Here is a 14205-nt window from a genome sequence, read left to right as displayed (position 1 = left end):
AATCCTTACATGAGGTGATAAAAGTACTTCGTAGTTGAAACAGAAGTATAATCCTGTTACCTTTACACAATGTGACTACTAATAATGTGTAGAGAGCTTTTAAGCTGTGGGCGGGCTTTCCCTGGGGTCAGAAGATTTTTCAAGGTTCCTGAATAAACTGCTTAAAGAACAGTGGGAGCATTGTGTCTTCCTTGCTGGTCGAGGTGGTCACGACAATATTGTGAATGAATTCTACAACTGCCAGGGCCATATGAGTCCCTTGCTTAAAAATAAATAAATAAAAATAAATAACAGAGGGTTATGGAAGATGCCTTTAATACCAGCATGCAGGAGGCTGAGGCAGGCAGGTCTTAGTGTTAAAAGCCACCTGGACTACAGAGTGAGTTTCAGGTTGAGCAGAGCTGTCAAACACAGAAACCCAGTCATGAAAAACTACAAACAAACAAACAAACAAAGACCTCCTTAAGCCTCCCTACAGCCATTACCTCAGCTATTTCAGGTGCATTTCAGACTCCCTAGTCCCTCTTATACCAGAGCCCTCTCCATGTCAGCTTGCCTCCAATATCCATTGATCCTGAAGGGCAAACAGACTAAGGCAGCCACGGGGAGACAACAACTGAGAGACCAGGAGAAACATACTCCAGTAGCCACAGAAGCAGCCACTTTGGCCGCCCCTCCCTTGGCTGTGGAGCTAACCCTAAGGCACATGTCCCCTGGAGGCCCACATGGCTGGATGATGTCACCCAAGGCTTCAAAGTGGAAGTGTGATCTTGGCCCATGGATGTCCCTGGAGCAAGTCTGTGTGTGCAAAGTGCCTATTTTGTTTCTTGAGCATAAGGGCTTTTTCCAGCAGAAATTTAAATAACAAAGAGTCCTGGTGGCTGAAAGGTGCTGAACACAAGGAAGAAAGGGAAGGAGTAAGTGAGGCCTGAAAGGAGACTGCATAGGAGCCCTCAGGAGGCCTAGATGAGAGACACAAAATTGGATCAGATGACATTATAGATGGTCGAAACTGGAAGCTGAATCAGGGATACCTGTCACAACGGAGTCCCAGGACAACATCCAGGGAATTGACTCACAGTACACAAAAGCAATCAAGGCCCTGAGTGAATCTTCCCAACTCACTCTCTAGACTTGAAGAGAGGTCAGGATGAGTGTGTGTGTGTTATCCTCAGGGGACAAGTGCCGCTCAGGAAAAATAGAAGAGGTGCATCCTAGGCCTTTAAATTCTCTTGGCCATTGCCTGCATGGATAACTACTGCTCCCCTCCACTGCCTGGCTGTTCACCCTTTGTCATATGAGAAGCTTCCTAGGCCCAGTGACACATAACAAAGGACTTGGTACTTGAGCAAAAATGAGATGTGTCAGGAAGGGGAAGCAAGCACTGGAGCAGTATTAGAGGAGAGAGAGAACACTGTGAAGATTAAGCTTGTGATGTGATGACTTATACCCCTGCTGTGTCCCTTTGGCAGGATTCAAAGCCAATATTATTATGTTCATGAAAAAAATAACTATATTCCTAATGGCTTAGAAAGGTTAATGAGACTAAAATAAATTGTACAAATACCTATGAACATATGAATCTATGTGTCATTGCAAATCAACTACTTGAGAAGCACTAAGTATACCAGAACTTAGAAGGCAGAGGCAGGTGGCTGTCTCAGTACTAGGACAGCCAGGGCTACACAGACATACAACATATATTAAACAAACAAAACAGAGAGTGAGAGAGAAAGCAAGAGAGACTGAGAGAGAGAGAGACAGAGAGAGAGAGCCATCCCTGTCTTGAAGTACCTCAAAAATTGTGTATTCTGTCTTTTTACCCCCTCCTTTAGAAAAGTGTAGGTATCAGTTACTGTTGATATGTTAACATAAAGCAGGTGGTTAGCCTGAGACTTGTTTTTACTGTATGGTTAGTGGAAAAGAACCCCGCAAAAAGGGAGGTATAATATGATGTTTTAGTCTTACTTTTCTGTGGGACACACCCCCCCAATGCAAGAATCACACCCAGGGGCTTATTTTTAATAATGAATTTCTGGCCTGAGCTTGGTCTGTTGATAGCTTTTCTTAACTATAAATAAGCCCAATTACCTTTTGCCACTGGGCTTTTTCCTTTTTTTACCTCTGCATATCTTATTTCACTCTTACTCCTGGGCTCGGTGAGTGGCTGGGCCATGAAATACTCCTCGCCTTGTTCTCTTCTTGCTTCCTCTCTTCCTCCTTTCTCCTTCTATGTATACTGTCTGCCAGCCAGCCCCACCTGTCCTTGCTCCAGCCAGGCTATTGGCCTTCAGCTCCTTATTAGACCATCTTCTGTTTTAGAAAATCACAATAACACAACTTCACAGAGTTAAACAAATGCAGCATAAACAAAAGACACAACTTAAAATAATATTCCCCAACCAGTAGGTTCAGGAAAGAGCACTACCCAGGGTTGCAGTAGAAGAAGGCCAAGTGAGGCACCTGCTGCCCAGGGAAGAATAGACTGTTGCTGCCCCAACTGGGGAGGAGGTGATGCTTGAGTGTTTCAGGACTGAATGCAACTGTGAAGTAGTTTCACTTAGTGTTTCCTAGGACCCGTGTAACTTAATATTACATGTGCTGTTGTTGAGAGTGAGTAATGCCCAAGATGCTCTCATATTTGTGACTGAAAGTGGGGGTGGAGGACACCTCCCAAAGAGCAGCCACATGGGGTCCACAGATTGAGGAACAAGGACAGAGGGCTGTGGTGCTCAGTGTCCCCATTCCCCCTCCTTGACCTCCCTGGAATCCCAGGCAGTTTCCCCTGGTGCTAGAATGGCTCATTTCCCTAAAAAGCCCAGCTCCCTTTCACTTCAGTCTAATCTTGTGGTCCTGATTCATTTAATGACCTGGCTAATCCATATCTCAAGCTTTCTTCCCCACAGGGTTAGAGAAGTCTTGCATTACAAATGAGTTTGAATGCTCCAAAGAGTTACCTCAAAGATGCAGGACAGGAAGTCAGTGTTTGACCTGGCAGCAGTATGGTAGTTGCACAGTTAGCATGAGTATTACTGTTACACCTTGGCAGCTGTGTGGAGCAAACACTTAGACAGACAGAAAGCTAGGCAAAGATGGTGGCTGTCAGGAATTGTGTATGAGGGTCCTGGTGTCTGAGACCAGAACAGTGAACCATATCATCATGTCTCTGAGCAGGAGCTGGGACTCCAGCAAGCTGAGGCCTTTGTAAGTTCCTTCCTGAAGCAGAGCATACCACACTTGAGTCAGCAAAATTGTGAGAGCCATCTGCAGAGCAAGGCTGAGGTCTTGGAATATTTCACTTGCCAAAAGCCAAAGCAGCAGCAGAAAAAAATCCAAAGGCTTCTCTGCCAAACAGAGGAGAGTCATGAGGTTGTTTGACATTAACCCGGAGCAACAGAGGTACACACATCTTTTCTAAAGGCCTTGCCACTCACCATTGCCTAGTCTTCTAGGTCAGGCTGTGAATTCCTCAAGTCTCCAGGGTTCACTGGGCAGCCCTGCCCCCTCAGTCACAAGGGATCCACTGGTTCAGCAAAAAGAAGGGAGCCTCACCCTACGATTCTCTCTCTCTATTTCTCTCTCTCTCTCTCTCTCTCTCTCTCTCTCTCTCTCTCTCTCTCTCTCTCTCTGTGTGTGTGTGTGTGTGTGTGTGTGTGTCTTGGCTTGTCCTCTAAAAGGCAGGCTTTGGCTAAACTGAGGAGGATGTTCATCCTCTGGCTGTTCTCCTAATCTCCACACTAATATCTCAGTCTGTTGCCCATGGCTTTCTAGAGAAGACGAACATCATGATATTCATTAATATGTATTTTCCTATAGCTTTTAATATCACAAGACATAATTTGCCACTCAAAGATTTCTGACAAGGAGAGGTCTTACATAATCATTTCAGAAGTTTCTGAAATGAAGGCATTACTGTCTTGTGGGAAGTTTTCTCCCTCCAAGTAGTTCTGAGTTTGTGTTTATAGCCACAATTTATAGGCTTTGTATAACACTCTATAGTCACAAAGCCTCCCATGTCCCAGAAGGTGTGAGAGTTCCACTGTGCTGTGGGGCTGCCTCCCTGGGGTCCTTGCAGAAAGGGCTTGTTTCAGATTTGAGCCTAGTGTTCTTGACTCAAATCTGAGCTTTGTGTGAAGGGCACCAAGACAAGGGATAATAATCCCAGCAAAAAGTTTTGGTCCTCTACTGTTAACTTCTAGGCAAACATGCTACCTTAAACAAGGACCTGCATGGCAAACTTTACCTTCTGTAATAGGAGTTAAACAAGACTGATGTTCATTTGTTCATTTCACTTGAGAGAACAGATAGGGTGAAGAGCACATGGGTTGTTAATGGCTGATACTACAATGCCACCTTCTGATGCTCTTCCTTCTCTGAGCCAGGGGCTCCAACATCACACCAACAACTGGCCAGCAGGAAAGGCATCAAGGCAGAGCTCCACCTCTGCCTATTGAGAACCTTGGAAAGGTTCTTCCAGGTAAGAAATTGAACTCCAAGGAGGGGAGTGTACTTGGCCTTAGTCAATTGTCGTCAAGGAACATGGACTTACACACAGTCTCAAATGCTCCCTCATGCTCATTCTCAGCCTTGAGCCTAGCTCTGTTTGGCTGAACACTGAAATTCCCAAGCTCATGGTGCTAACTTTCTCCATGTTTCAGACTTTATGACAGATGCACTCTCTCCCTTCCTCTGCAGGAACTCTGAAAGCAGTATCTGTGAGCTGTGCCACAAGTTCAAGACAGACACTTGAGTTTTATTTCTGAACCCTGCCATGTTAGTACATCCCATGTTTTGCGAGCACTAGAGAAGAACCTGAGAAACTGGTTGGCTGTGGGTGTTTGTGATCTGTTTGCTTTGTTACAAACATTTCTTTATTGGCTCTCTTCACCTCCTAGACAGCCACAGATGATTCAGGCCAAGCTCCTAAAGGCAGATCTCCATGGTGCTATAGTTTCAGGAAAATTCTACAGCGCATATGGTCATCTGGAGGCTGTTACTTAGTGGTGGGACTCAGCCTGTTGTCTGTCACTGGCATCCCTGAGTTACAAGCACTAAGAATCTACAATGCTTATGACCTGACCCATCCTGGGCTCTAAGTAAACACATACTAATTGGTTTCTGCATGCGGCAGGCTCACACTGTTAGTGTCTAGCATCTAGCTAAGAGTTTTGGGGACAGATTCCCACTCATACTAGTTTCCAGCATGCCATCACCAGCGCAGTCCTTTCCCATAATAGGCAGACTCATTCACTCCATGACACCCAACAGCAACTTGGACATTCAAGATGTATCTCAAACTACCTAACAAAGATCCCTTGGTCTGTCCTGAGGTCAGCTCTCTCCGACCTGGATTCCTCATCTGTGATAATGGCAGATGATATCTAGATCCATTTTGTTCAAGCTAGAATCCTAGTAATTACCCCGACCTGCTGGTTAGTTGACAGGGACCCTGACAGAGGGAGGCGAATGAGGGAACAAGAGACACAAGAGATGGAAACAAGAGAGTATTCTGATCATGTCTCATTTAATGAATATAACCACAGAGTTTAAGTGGTGGAGAAATGAGGGAACGGGCCAAAGGGAGAATGTGGAGTATTTGAGGGAGGCAGAAGGTCCTTCCAAGCAGAATGCAGGTGTTCTGCTATAAGATAACTTGCTATACGATAAGCATGCAGCTGGGATACTTTCAGGGTCAGATTGCATCAAATAATATAGGATAATGGAAAATTACCAGTATATTAGTATCTAAGAGAATAATAGGAAAGATGGCTGTTAAGATGCTAACTTTGCTCTGGTGTTCTGCACTGGTCCCCCGTTTAAATATAGTTTAAAAAATGCCATGAAGTGGGATATTCTTGAGAGGACTGTGACTGAATTAGGTTAGAGACATTCTTGGATCAGGAATGGGGCATAGCCTTTCCTGTCATTGGAGATGAATACTTGTGATGAACATTCCTGTCTTGGGGGACTATTGGGGTAGGAAAACCTCTGTCTCTCCTCTGTTGCCCATCATTGGAAAACCAGCCCTGATCACCAAGGACAAGATGACTCCATTTTGTCAACACACAGGTTACCTGTGTATTGGCTAGAGTTTTTCATAGCTGTCTCCCATATCAGCCATTTCAAGGTGATGATAATGTACCTGTATGGGTTGCATTTTTATAGCATTTGATTTTTAATGAGGCACATCAGTTTGTTAACAGAAAAGGTCCTAGCGATAAAAGACTAAGTAGGCTAAGGATGGGACCTAGCAGGGGAAGGAGGTAAAGCAGGAGTCCATTCTAGGCATTCCAGATGGTTGATGAAACAGCCATCTGCAAAGTTTCTCAGGCTCTTCTTGATGTTTCTTGATTCTGTCTAGAACTATTCCGGACTTGTTAGCATAAAGCAGCATTTAGCTGTAAAGTCAAATAACTCACTTGTCAGCAGTGAGTAAGTCTAGCCCTCTTCTATTTTGTAGGTTCACCACTGCTAGAGAGTCAACTTGGTCCTGGAGGTCCTGGACTGACACTTAGATGGTCTGTTGAGACAGCCTAGAGTATGATTTTATTGCTATTCCCATTGTTGTTCTTTTGATGCAACTTATGCCTAAGAAACACAAACACGAGACTCAGCGCCTACGTGGAGTTTATTGAGAGAGGGGAGAGAAAGAGGGGGTAGTTGGTGGCCAACCGAAAGCAGGAGAGAGAGAGGGAACAGAGAGAGAGCAAAGAGAGAGCAAAGGAGCAGAGAGAGAGAGGCAGAGAAGCAGAGAGGCAGAGAGTGAGAGGTGTGTGGGCCACTTGCTTTTAAAGGGGACTTGCTCATGCATAACTGAGTCCTCTGGCTGCCAGGTAAAGCCAGGTAAAGCTGACTTAGGGATGACACTGCCATGAGCCTCCCGCCCATTGTTGGGGCGGGGGTCAGCTGGCTGCTAGTTCCTAACACCCATGCCTGCAGAACTGTGGCTAGGTCTCCTGAAATACCAAGTCCAACCAATATTGGAATGAATTAGACTCCTCTCTTGTGCCTCAGAGTGAAATAGTGTATGTTGCATATTGGGATGGGCACATCCAGGTATTATTTCTATATCTGGAAGGAGGGTAGTCAGGACACCCAATCCTGTCCAATTAGCTGGCAGCAAGGAATAAGCTAAGTCATTGAACAAAGTAGGACTTGTCCAGAACCAGCACATAGAGCTGTGGAGACATTAATCACTGAAAAGCAAGAGGTAAAGGAGGCTTGTCCTACATCTCTATCAAAGCTGTCATTCATTCTTAAAATGTTTGTAAAACCATGAGGAATTATTAAATCCTGTGGGCTGGACTTTAAAAGAGACTCTAAGTGTGAAGTTATCCTTCCCCATGAATTCATAATTAGGCAACAAGGAATCATTAAGCACAGGTAATGCTATGGACCAGGAGGTTCCCAAGGTCAAGCATAGCTGGCAGGTTTTTGCTAGGCTGGGGTTGGTAATGTTTAAAGCATAACGGGTAGCAGACTGAATATCTGACGTTTGTGAGTTGCTGTTTGTACCGCTGGGTTTGGGAAGTAATAATGTATGATAATCCATATGAGGAATCAGAGAGTCAATCATGGTTTGCATTTTTTCTGGACTATGATTTCTCTGCCCTGATCTCTCAGCCCACCATCAGAAACATGGATGGGTGCTATCTTATCACAACAGGCTGGTTTTACAGGTGGAGCAAAGTGTGAAGCCTGAGCATATTTGTTGGAGTAGAGATCCTGAGGGATAGTTCCCTACTCTCCTCCAAATTACCCTTCATAGTTTTAAAAGGGGAATGCTGTAAAGTATGATCGATTTTTATAAATGCACTATTGAGAGGTGCCATAATAACTGGCATTTATTTTATCTACAAAGTTGCACTCCATTGGACAAAGGCCTGGCTCTCCAGTAATGATGGGAAGGGACTTAGGTTTGTTAACACATATCCAGTCTTGAGTGACTCCCCTGTTAAGGGCAGACTGAATGGATAGATAAGCAGTTTTATCTCCTCAATCAACATATCCAGTGAAGGAACCAGTGGTAAGGTACTTTCCTCCCCTGCAATCACATGGGGCTCCATATAATGCTTTTATCAATTCACTGTCATCAATGAGCTGATCAAATACTTGTTCTGAGAGAGGGAACAACAGGAGGGAGGCGCAAAGTATAATGTATGTCTTCATCTCTGGAAAACAGAAAAGAATAAATATTCGAAAGCAGGATACTTCCAGTTGAAAGAATTCATGTTAACATCTATTTGTTTAACTAATCTAGCAGAGAGCCATCATCTGGCTGACTTCATTTCTTTGAAGTAAAATCACACTGATCCTTGGCCCCACATTGGGAATGGGTTGGGGCCATGGCATGTGTTATATGGGGGGGTCTCTCCACATGAACGTGGTGAATGTTTTGTGTGTATTAGAGAGACAGAATAGCATGACAGCAGATTTTCCAACATTATAACGATTTTGAAATTAATAATGAAGAGTGCATGTGTTAGGATATTTCTTAGGATGCCTTTGGTGGGATACCAGGTTCTCCCCTTTGAATTTATTAACAGGGAAGTTAAGTATGAGTTTAGTTGCTGTGCAGCTGTGAGCTTTTCCGTGGTAAGAGGTATTGATCGAGCCATACTGCCTCATCGGACAACCATGTAATTGTGTTCTCTCTACTTATTGTCTGTCAGGTTTCCTGTCACACTGTGCACTTCTTGCAGTGATGGCAGAAGCTATGAACTAAATAATGTCTTCTTCATAATATTCATGTCAGTTATTTTATCACAGGAATGAAAATCTAACATGTAGGATGGGGAGAATCTAATCCCAGCCAGGGTCTGAACCATCATATAGAACCCAGGAAATCAAAGCAGGGCCTTGGCGGTCTGCCTACTATGCTCACTGTCATACAAACACATGGTAAGGGTATTGGTCTCGAACCCATAAAAGATGCCTTGGGTTGCACCCACCTAATTGTTGGGGAAAAGATGACAGGAACATCTAACTTTCTAAAGCACAGACCAGGATACAGTATTTTGATCTGTAGTGAGATAGTCCTTTTGTGGCACTGACCACGCCCATTGGGGATGGAGCCATGGGCAGAAGTGACCTGTGGAAGGAGGTCATAGGAAGAGCCTGGAAAAGCTCTCTTGCTGGCGGGACTTGGACAGGAGAATATCCGGTGGAAATTGCTGGTGTTCATCTCTCTAGGCTGTAAGTTATTTCTTCCCTGAATAAACATCTGTTCGGCCTATTTGTTTATCCTGATCCTTATTTAACCGCAATATTGATCAGTTCATAATCACCTGTCAAGTGGGACATCCTGACTGCATGACAGGCTCTGAGATCAGGCTCCTGGGATTCCTGCACTGGATTAAAAAGGCACATGTCACAGCAGTGGATCCAAGCTGTTCTTCAGCCATTCTGAGTCAGACTCCAGGAGTGGAACTCTTAGCCAGTGTTAATGTGACAAGCCGCTCACCAGTCACCAATATATGGGGATGGGATGGCACATTCCAGATGGCATCTAGGGCTCATTCATTCCTGATGCCTAATTTAGCATTCAGAATGGACAGGGCCCTAAGGGTTCAACATTCTGTGTGCCACAAAATTTTGACAAAGATAGCACTCAGGAGCAAATGCCTCAGCCTTTATATGCACTCACAGAAAATATTTCTGTATTTGTACTCCATTGGGCAGAGATCCCAGGAGGGGACGAGTGTGGAAGGGAAGAAGACAAGAACAAAGAAAGAGATGAAGAGAGAAAAGCATTAAAAATGAGCTGAGGGTTGTGACATTGAACTATGGACTGGACACAGTGGGACTGACTCTGATAAGGCGGTTTGGTTGGGATGGTGAATGGAATGGGATGAGATGTAAACACTACATTGGTTCTGCCTCCACCAAGCAAACACGGACTCATGCATCTTTGCAAAGGCTAAGACTGACTTCATATTTATCTCATTTGAAATCCCTCCAGTCATCCTTAGCATGAGTAACAATTCCTCACCTCTATTCCCCCCCCATGCTAACTTTCTAACCTTCCTGGTTAAGACATATGCATATTAATAAACAATAGACTTTTTTTAAATGCATCTGAAGCTTCACTATCAAGAAGAAGGAGGAGATGGAAGAAGTACAACAATAACCACGAGTAAGGCTTCTAATTGCAAGCTTAGCAGCTAGAAGAACCATGATTAAGGCTACTAGCCAGGAGGTAGTAGCCCAGGCCTCGAATCCCAGCATTTGGGAGGCAGAGGCAGGAAGACCTCTGTGGTGAGTGCATGGCCAGCATGGTCTACAAGAGTAAGTACTAGAGAGTTTCTAAAGCCACAGAGAAACCCTGTCTCAAAAATCCAAAGCGGGTGCGAGAAGGGGGCTACTAAATGCAAGCTTAGCAGTTATCTGAAGAAATGTGAGCATCACCCTAGTAATCTTATCCCACATAAGACGGTCCAGGCTACTAACGGACTTTGATTAAAAACAGTATGTTAACAAAAACAGTATTTTATTATCTCCTGCCACCTCATAAAACACCCCTTACAACTCTACCCTAGACCTTTGGAAAACAGGTGTGGTTGCCTTGAATCTGCTGGAACCACCTAATAGGTACAGCACAATTCAATGAGTAAAGCAGTGACTACTATAAGAGTGATGTCAGATGTCTAAAATAGAGTAAGTCAGGTAAGAAAACTGGCATAGACTATGACCCAGGAGCTACCAAGATCAATTGTATTTGGAAGCTATAGTTTATAAGTGGTCTGGGAAGATGTCAGGAAAAATGGGAAAGAGTGGAGGGGTAGACCAGAGAGACCAGGAAAAGTACCATAAGACCAGTGAGGAGGTAGCCATGGCCTGTGAGGAAAATCTCTAGTCTAGACCAGTTTTATCTTTGCAGGTTGCCTTAGTTAGGGTTTGTTTTCTGTGATAAAACACCATGAACAAATGTCACTAGGGAAAGAAAGGGTAAATTTGGCTTATATTTCCACTTTGCTATTCATCACTGAAGGAAGTCAGGACAGGAATCAAACAGGGCAATTGCCTGCAGGCAGGAGCTGATGCAGACTCTTTAGACCTGTGCTGCTAACTGACCTCTTTTCTTAACAGAATCCTACTCCACAAGCCCAGGGATGGCCCCACCCACAAAAGTCTGGGCCATCCCAAATTGATCCTAACTGAGAAAATGCCTTGGAGCCAGATTTCAAGGAGGCATTTTTTCAGCCAAGGCCCCTTCCTCTCCAATGACTATCTTGTGTCAAGTTGACACACAAAACCAGCCTTTCCAGAAGCACACAAACATGGTTTTCTGTGTTGTTTGCAATACTGGGAACTAAACCCCGCCCTTGAACCAGCAAGGAGAACTCTGTACCGATGACCTATATTACCACACTTTTTAAAAGTTTTCCTTGTTTGCTTGGATGATTGGCTTTGATTATTATTGGTTTTTTCCTTACAATGTAATTTCAACCTTGATAGCTCAGCTGGTTGGGAAATGCCAGTTCTCTCTGCCTCAGCCTCACAAATGCGAGCATTATAGACATAATATAGGCATGTTCGACCATGGCCTCTCAGAGAATTACTGGGTGTGAAAATACCACACATGAGCAAGGTTTAAGAAGCAGCCTCTGACACTTCAAAACTTTATGTACTCACAGCCAGGTCGACGAAAGAAGGATGGGCTAACAAGGACACACATGCATTGGAGGCTGGTTAGATGGAGAAGCTGTGTCCTGCTGCTAGCATGACTAAACAGGTGGGGACCAGCCTGCAAGCACAGGCTCAGAGAAATGGGAAGTAGGAAGGGAAGCGGGAGAAGCCTGTTAGCTCCCAAATATCAGTGGCAAGTTTGGCACAGTTGAGTACCAGAAAAGTGGTTGCTTGCCTTCTTGGTTTTTTTGACCTTACATAAACCACCATCATCCTCCTGGTACCTCAGGGTCATTTTTAAAATAAAAATTATGAGTGAAATATATGAGGCATAAAGTTTTTATGTGTGGCTTCACCCAGAGTTTTGGATCTCTAGCACTGTCTTCCAAACCAGGTACCAGGCACTTCCCAAGGCTGTTCCTACCACAGCAAACTCCAGCTAGCCCTAAAAAGTGTACACTGTCAGCCCATTGGCTAGCTGAGGACACAGTCCGACCTACCAAGAACTAATGCTTCTGTAGGTGGATCATAAGGCTGGAACTCCCTCCTCCAAATTATTTGTGTCTTCTGAATTTATACTCACCCTGAGCTTAAACCCACATGAACAAGAAAGAACCACAATTTTTTTTTTTTTTAGAGTTGGCTTTTCACTGTTAGATGAAGTATGACTCTATGGGTCGCACAATTGAGGTTTCTTACCTTCAAGGTTTTGCACAGTGTTATTAGTCAACTTCCTGTTGCTGCTGTCTTAAGCTTTTAGGACTATAACTTCCAGAACCGTAGCTGCTGCATGCTGCCATAATGATGATTAATTGAACCTCTGAAGTTTGAACTGAGACTCCTCAATTAAATGATTTTATTGTTTATTCTTGTTTTGTTTTTAAACGTTGTCAGGGCCCATGTTGTCTCTTCACAACAATACAAACCTCACAAAGACAGAAGTTACTACCAGGGCCTGGGGTATTGCTGTGACAGGCTGGGCCTATGATACAGTTCCTCAGATATGTTCTCAGTAGTGTTGTTCTGCAAGCTTTACTCTCCCTTTATGCCTCTTCATAGTGATTTCTTTCTCAGGGGTATAAGCAATTTGAAGAGCCAAGAAGTGGTGCATGTTTCACTCCCATTCATTTCCCTCTAAAATGACTAGTTGAATACAGCATGGAGACCATGTCATGATGTAAGTGTGAGAAGCACCAGGATTTTATAACTCTATTGGAAAAGAAGAAGACGTTTCTAATGTGAGTAACACACTTACTCTTCCACACATGTATGGGTTATTTTAGGATGCAATGACCTATGATGATGTACACATCAATTTAACTCAGGAAGAGTGGGCTTTGCTGAATACTCCCCCACAAAACAGTCTACAAGTATGTGATGCTGCACACTTACAGAAATCTCACTGCTAAAGATAAGATTGCATTTTCCTTCTTGTTTGAAAATAAGGGGACAGGTTTCCTTGCTCATTGATACTATTGTCTAATTTCAATTGAGTAAAGACAAAATTAGTTCTGAGAATTTTTTAATATATTAACTTACATTTTGTACTATTTTGATTAATATATCATATATATTCTGGTCTTATATTTCAGGCTACATTTGGGAAGAATTTCCTATTGAAGAACATTGTCAACGTTCTAGAAAAAAAAATGAATGGAAATACATTAATTTATACAAAATAACCTCTGAAACAATTTTAATTTTTCATGCAACTTTTACATAAAAACAACAGTGTAAATAAGCACAGCTTAAACTTTACTAATTTTCTTAATTTCTCACAAACAAGTACCTCAATGTCACATAGCTATTCTGTGTTTTCAAGGAATTCCTGTGCAAAAAAGACAAGGATACAATGACTAAACACATACCACTGTTTGAATTAGAGCCCCATGAAAGATATGCTGTTTTTTGCAAGACCTAGTTTCTCTGTATAGCAGTACCTGTCCCCGGAATTTATTCTGTAGACCAGCTGGCCTTGAACTCAAACATTTACATGCCTCTGCCTCCTGAGGGCTGGGATTAAAGTTTCACCTTTGGGAAACATAAAACCATTTGGGATACATGAGGAATAGTTATTACAAATCTCGGAGGCTCTGAATAATCATATCAGGGTAAATTGAGTGGCACTGGTCTTTCTGCAGTGAAAACAAGAGGTACGGATGTTGCTGCCTTATTTGAGACAGCAGGCATACAGGCATTTAAGGGGCTTGGATAGGAAACTAAGTAGGTATAAGCATCTGCACCTCCATGATATATGCCTGAAGACATGAACTCAATCATCAGAACACATCAATGGGAGATATGTCTTATGGCATCTGCATTCCTCAAATGCACATCCTGAGCAAACATAATGATAAATAGTAAGAATAATATTTAGTCATTCTTACTGGGGTAGCGCAGGCTCTTCCTGATTTTGATTATTTAGAGCTCTTTCTGCAAAATTTGAGTTTATGTGAGTTTTGACATCCTAGGTAGTTTTGTTGTGTTGTCTTTTGTTTTATTCCCATTGGCTCCAGACCTTTACCAACCATTTTCTCTATCACAGGAAATTCTGGATAGGATTATTACTGAAGAGGA

Source organism: Phodopus roborovskii, unplaced genomic scaffold, assembly GCF_943737965.1.
Source record: "Phodopus roborovskii unplaced genomic scaffold, PHOROB, whole genome shotgun sequence".
NCBI classification, from domain to species: domain Eukaryota; kingdom Metazoa; phylum Chordata; class Mammalia; order Rodentia; family Cricetidae; genus Phodopus; species Phodopus roborovskii.
Note: the sequence above shows the minus strand (reverse complement) of the source record.